This window comes from Argiope bruennichi, chromosome 1 (genome assembly GCF_947563725.1).
Source record: "Argiope bruennichi chromosome 1, qqArgBrue1.1, whole genome shotgun sequence".
Taxonomy (NCBI): Eukaryota; Metazoa; Arthropoda; class Arachnida; order Araneae; family Araneidae; genus Argiope; species Argiope bruennichi.
In genome coordinates, this window is record NC_079151.1 from 6,745,386 (window position 1) to 6,751,521 (window position 6,136).

Genomic DNA, 6,136 nt, shown 5'->3' on the forward strand with positions numbered 1-6,136 from the left:
AGATAATGTTAGCATTACAAAAATTCTCATACTTTTAAATAAATGTGTTCAATAAGTGAAAAACAAAATCGGACTTCCATTTTCAAATAGCAGACATGACAGTTGAATTTTCAAAACGCATGGCCAAATATTTAAACTGAATTCTCTCACATTTAATGACGTATTTTTCTTTATTATAAAAAAAAATGACTGAAATTTTGATAGAAACAATCATTTTTATGTTTTTAAATCTCTAGACAAAATAACAATAAAGCCATTGTAACAGCTATTTGATGAAAAGAGGTTTGCATTTTAAATCAATATGCAAAGGATATGAGTAAAAATAGGATGTTGTCAAAGCCTCCTTAGCAATCAAAACGAACTACCATATTCTCCTCTCGACCTTTTCATATTCTAATAGAACATGACGTTTGAGTTTGGACAAAAAAGAAAACCTGCCTGATGGGTAACTGCATATGGGCATCGAATGTCTTCTTTTGCAATTATTGATATAAATTTGCAATCTTATCCACATGCTAAATTTTGCTTTTCTAATTCGTCACATTTTCGAATGATCGTATTACCGATAGATGTCATTTCGAAAAGTTCTTCTGTACTCGGTGAAGTCTGAAACATGGCGTTTCATCAAATCCCGGGATCGAATGGGGTGACGTTTATAATTGTTTCTGTCTTTGTTATTTTGCAGCCATGATGTACCAGTAAGATACTGACCACCATGCCACCAGTAAGATACTGACTTTGGGGGTCAGAGGTTCCCAAGTTCGAAAAGTCGATAACCTCAACTATTCGCTGCATCATTCGCCGTCTGGCGCACACGAAATTTCGTACTTCGCGGGTAAAACTGCCTCCTGTTGGTAAGAATCCCGAGAAGCAGGCCTCAGAATGGCGACGTTCACCGAAAATAATTATAGCATTGATTCCAAAGGGTACCCTTAAATAACTAAATGTCTATATTGAATGTACGAGAAAGTAGGAAAGTCTCTGTTTGCCCTACTTACATATTTTCGTCTGAATCTTTCTAGCCCCGCCATCACCCAGAATGAGTGGACCGGAATTTTAGGTATTTTTTCAATGAGCGCAACAGAAAACTCTTTCATAAAAACAGAAATAATTTTCGATACATATGCAGCGATTTTTATTATACAAAAATGCGACCATGAATGCTAAAACAAAATGATGTGTATTTGCGAAATGAAATGTTCAATTCCTTAGGATTACAATCAGGAATGTTACAGTGCCTCTGTATCGCACTGACCCAACTCAAGGCTTTCTTTGTGCTGTTACACTTGAGCTGTCTTTCATTGCCAATGATATTCTTCTGCTTCATTTTGGGGGGACATTTGTAAATAATGAATACAATGTAGTTAAATGAGCTTGTTATATTAGCAGAATGCATTGATGTTCGTTATTTTGGTTCATAAGTTCATCGTCAATTATAAACCATAAGCTCCGCACACGAAGTATTTCTTGAGAATGGTGCAGAATAGTTAGTTTTAGCCAGCAAGTCATATGCAGATATTTAAAATGAATAATAAAAGGCAAATTTTTTGGCTTGCTCCAAATCATCACAGTTTTAGAATTTCGAAAATGCTTTTCGAGTTTCATCCTTGGAGAAATAATTCTTTAAAAATTTTAAAGCATTTTTATGTCATTGAAAAATCTATTTTCATTTTTGTAATGACATTCAAAGCACACACATATAAACACATTCAGAACGAAAATATTTGTTTTGTAGGTAAAAATGTGTTACTTTGTATTACTTTGTATGATAAAAACAATTATTTTATTAAATGCGTCCTATAAGCATTAAAGAGATTTTTCGGAATATATTATAAATATTTATATTGATTCATTAATATTCTATTTAAATTAAAAAAAAATTAACATTAATGTTGCAGACTATTATTATATCCCAATCACTTTAGAATTATCAACGCTGGAACAATAAAAATCTAAACGTCTAAACGATGATTTCTAAGCTGTTATATAGATAGATATAATTCAAATTGGAAACAAGTTTTAAATGCAGTAGAAAATTATATTTTATCTTGTTCGAGTGAATAACTTCAATGCTGTAAAAATTAACAAATCGAATTTTTTTATATACATATATTTAGGCTCTCAAATCCTATGAATCATCGTTAGTTAAAAAATTTCTCTTTTAGTGATTAAAATTGACCGAATTATGAAACTCCGAATTTCATCATTTTAAGCCAATCAACGGGCTCCTCGAGGAAGCCCCAAACATTGAGTAACAGACCTTTCTTGAGATGACCGTTGGAAAGGTCTGCTTAATACTGTTTCTCTCTTGTAATCATATTTTATTAAATATAATTTATAGAACTGGGAAAAATTTCTTCGTAAATTTTTCAGCAGATTTTATTAATTCAAGCAACGTAAAATATAACCCTTTAAGCAGCTTAAAGTATCCTTATAACTTAAAAGTATATACTCACCTCAAACGATTTAGAAATTGGTCTTTGAACCAGGATTGGAAGGGACGTCCAGTACAGTTATGCATAGTATCTCGTGCCTTCAGAAATTAGCGCGTCTTTTTCAAAAACTAATATTGCTAATATAACGCTATTGTTAATATCGGAGAAACAACTTTAAAAAAAACGTAGTTTCATACGTTCATTATTTGCTTGTATAAATTTTTATTTAACTTGTTCTGAGATGAGCCGGAATTTAATTTTTCAACCTGTCATTTGCTAGAAACTAAAAACTTGGGACGAATGTGTGCAATTTCGCGAGTTTCGTTTCTTGTCACGTTTATGAGAGATAAAAAGTTTATTTCATAGTTTTATGTATGTTTATTCATGAATTATAAACTTAGATACTAAAACGCAGAATTAGATTTAAAAAACAGTGCTTTTTAGAGCCGTATCAAAATGCACGTTTTTAAATACTAACATTCGATTCTCAAAAGTGAAAGGGATCAAAAAATTCTTTATAAGGCCCCCTGAACTCTGGTGAAACTGTGATATTTGGAGCAATAAAGAATAGGTCACTCTTATTTATATTCATGAATCAAATCCTAAAAAGGAGCCACAAATTAGTTTTTAGCGTGACAGTCTCTTAACCTAAAGTGTTTCATCGCCGCAAGTATTTATATAGTTACGCGTTCATAAAACGCACAAGTAAATTATTGCTATATGTGTGCTGAACTGTTTTCAATATAGAATTATGGGTAACACCCAGTGTTGCCTTTTTTGAGATTTTATCACATTTTCTTAGTGCATACTTCATGTAGATTGTTGTTTAGATATTATTAAGTATGATATCTTCATAACATTGTTATCAGTAATCAAACCTATAAGTGAAACATGCACGTTGTAAATCAAGTTTGTCGAATTCGACGTTTCAAACCCATACGCCCCCCCCCCTCCATAAAAAGAAGAGATTAGAAAGAAGTGTTCTAGCCTTGAATTTTTCGAATAGCCATACTACAAAGCGAGTTTCGTAACACAACTGAATGTGCATTTTGTAAGCTATTACGTATTGAATGTTTACGCCCGAGGCATCCATTTCTGTGGTCAAGATACGTTTTCATTTCTTCCGCTTTCTGAGTAATAGAATTCCGGCTTCGGTCAACCTTCGGGAGATCTTGGTGCAGAGTCTGGTACCGACCCGCAATTCCAGCAAAGATCGAATTTGTGCACGTACACGGTACAGGCGGGTAAGTTTCCCGTGCACGAATTTCATCTAAAATTTATTATGCATCTATCATTTTAGTACAAACATCACTTCTACATTTTAATCGCCTAATTGAAGTATGGAATTCATATAGAAACATAATTTTTATGTTCCTTACGGTCAGAGGGAAAGCTGAAACGTGGAAATTCATTCATTTATGAAATTCTTTAGATCGAATTTTTGTAGATTAGATTCTTTCCATTTGCACATGGAAGAATAAAAATGATTCACATTCATATGGGCTCAAATACTTATAGGAATCCATCGCGAAATATTCCAGAATGAAATTAATTTTAAATCTTTTTTATGATTTTTTTTTCTTTCTTTGCGAAATAAATATGTAGAGAAATTTTGTTCTCAGTGATGACTCTTCAAGATTTATTTAGGAGTTATTAAGTTCTTACATGAAGTATATTACGAAAACAATTCCCTTTTACATATATGAAATTATTTCAAACATACGGCCTATTTTACAAACGAATTTTCGACAGTTTCTAACCTTGGTCACAAATGTCTAAATTTAGTCATTTTTCTTTCTTCAGTGATGAGGGAAAGATATTAGAGATGGAAATTTATAACTCACCATCGCCTCTATTTCCCTCTCTGAATTCAGAAAGGTTGAAACCGAGAGTGATTGAAAACAACAGAGGAGGTAATTACGGAGAACTTTCCAACGGTGCGTTGCATTCCATGACTAGACATCAATTGGAGATGAAGATGCATTCCTAACTTCTAAGTGACTGTCAAATAACCTATAACTCAGATGTAATAATTTTACGATTTGAATAATCTGTCTATAACCAATAGAAGAAAGTTATAAAAAAGGGAAATTTCTATTCACGTAGCATGTCCATTCTCTTTCAACTAGATAACCTGTTTACACATTCGGTCAAAGGTTTTTCATGCTGATCATTGCAACTTTCCATGCGAACTAGATACCTAAATAGCCTTCGTGATTTGGATATATTTATAAATAATGACGTTATTAAACATTAGAGAGGTCTTAGGCTTGGATCTTTAGAAATTTACCCTCGGTAAGGACAGTAGCGATGCCTGTGTGATAATTTAACAATAGAGCTTTCCTTAAATCTTGGTTCCCAGCCATTTTGGCAGTCCACTGTATAGTTTCCCCATTGTTCACAGACCTTGAATTCGACATGCTTGATGTAAAAATTGATGATGCCGCAAATATGCGCTGTAAAAGTGTTAAACTGAGTATCACTAATCGCATATCGATGAGTTTCAATATTATCCATTCAGTTTCGCACCAATGTGACATTTATTTAGTTCAATATAAGACAGCTTGATGCGTGCATATTTGCTTGTATTATGTACAATACTATTTGATGCAATAAAAGTTATTTTAAAAAGACTAATGGCTAAGAATTTTTTTTTATATTCAATCATGTTAAAAAAATTTAGAACTTACTTTATTAGGGAAGAATAAATATAAATAGAAGCTGCTTATTTAATGTTTGCCTCAAAATTAAAGGCCCTGTACGAATCTGCCTCTTCATGCAAAGCAGTTATAAGGCTTCTTTTGTCACATCAGTATCTTCTTCGCTGCCCTTTGGAACTTGAAAATAATTACCGTTTAACCTAATTATTCATTCTTGGAAAAAGTCACTAATCAGGATGACAAGCTGGTTGAAGAAATATCTACTCAGTCACATGTTATTCTTCGCTTGTTTTGCTGAAACTTTATGATTCATCCACTTTTGTAAAATATTTTAAACTATAAACAACTATTTTCACGTCATAGTACTTTATTATAGTAGTGATTACCTGCAGGGCCATATTGCCACATCTCTATTGAGATATAGATGTCTAACTGAAGGTAAAAGGTGATATATTGGTAATCAATTCCATCAAAAATCCGACATGTGTATAAATCTGGTGCACATTACATCAATCAAGGTCAAATGCTTTTTCACCAATATGATGAAAAACTGAATGCATTTTAGGACACAATGCAATGGTCATCTAATCATTTAAAATCTTCTAACCACCAAATTAAGTAACGTTTACTAAGATCAATTATTGTCCGCAATCATTACCTCATTGTTTCGGTTTCGTTATAGTTGACGTTGTCTTGACTATTGAGGCATATCTGCATAAAATGGCGCTAAACGCAAATATCAAAGAGCGCTTTTTCTCTCTTTTTTAAACCATTATCTTTAAATTCTCTCTTTCTCTGTTCTTTCCCAGCAAAAAAAAAAGATATGATTGAGTGAGAGGAAGTTAAATTTAAATTTAAATAATTATATATGACCTAATAATATAGGATATCCCGTAAAAGTTGCTACAAACTTCTGGGGAAAATAGGAAGCATCATTAAGATTAAGAATTCCGTTGGAACCCATGTCCAGAAACGCCATTGTACGCAGCCAGAAGATGCTATATATAAGTACTGAGGAGAAAAGTGAGGATTGCCTCATTC